Here is a 1,202-nt window from a genome sequence, read left to right as displayed (position 1 = left end):
ATCTGAAATATCCAGATAATAATGCCCTGCAGGGGTTATTGTAAAGATCACAGATGATAATGTGCTCATTGGTATAGTGGAAAAAGAATTTGATTTGGAGATAGGCTCTAAGAACATGGAGCAGCCACACCCCTGTAAACCCCTTAGCAGATAGGCTAAACAAGGTTGAGGATAACCACCAGGCCTCAAACCTGTCAGTGAGCTAGGGAGATGTCTACTCCAAGACTTCCCCTGGTGGAATGAGTGGATAAGAATGATTTGTTCCAATGGAAGATAGCTGAAGCAGGCTCTGTGGAGCACTTAGAGCTTGGTTTGACACTCAAGATGCCAAGTTCATCCACTGCATCCTGGGTTATCATCAGTTGTTCTGACTTTTGTCTTGCCATCAGACTCTATAAGGGAGAATGGGGCTGATGACTTTGTGCAACTCTGCCTTGCTTCAGTCCAATCATGAGCAAGTCATTACATCACTCCATGATATCATTTGTACTCTTTGAAAATGAAGGATCAAGGGGGCAGAGTCAAGATGGTGGAGTAAAAGCAGGGACTTGCTTGAGCTCTCCACCAAACCCCTCCAAATGCATATAAAAATGACTCTAAGTAAATTCTAGAGCAGCAGAACCCACAAAATGACAGAGTGAAACAAATTTACAGCCCAAGACAACCTGAAAGGTCAATGGGAAATGTCTGTTGCACCAGGCTGGGAGGGGCACGCAGTCCAGCTTGGGTCATGCCAGCACAGACAGGCCGGAGCAGGCCTCAGGCGACTGAATCACTGGCAGCTGCAGTGGTTTCCAGACTTCTCAACCCCAAAAGACAACTTCTTAACACCAAAGACAATTTAGAAGGTCAATAGGAAATGTGTGTCAGGCCTGTGTAAGAGAGGAGTATGGTCAGGCTCCAGCCCCAGGGCAGTGGTGGCTGCAGAGGCAATGGCTGCTTCTGGAGCTCTCAACCCACAGACAGTGGGGGGATCAAGCTGCTAATCAGAGGGGGATTGCTGGGATCGCTTTGCTGTCACTGAGGCAGGATTATCTTGCTTTGACTGTGCTCTGATCTGGGTCGCAGTCCTAGGTGGCAGTCCTGGGGTGAGGAGGATCACTGGCATGGCAGAGCTTGTGGCAGCTATGGAGAGGGAATCCTCCTTAGAGTTACAAGGCAGAAAAGAGTGTTTGAGGTCACACACAGACCAGAGCACAGGC

Source organism: Trichosurus vulpecula, chromosome 9 (genome assembly GCF_011100635.1).
Source record: "Trichosurus vulpecula isolate mTriVul1 chromosome 9, mTriVul1.pri, whole genome shotgun sequence".
Taxonomy (NCBI): Eukaryota; Metazoa; Chordata; class Mammalia; order Diprotodontia; family Phalangeridae; genus Trichosurus; species Trichosurus vulpecula.
Note: the sequence above shows the minus strand (reverse complement) of the source record.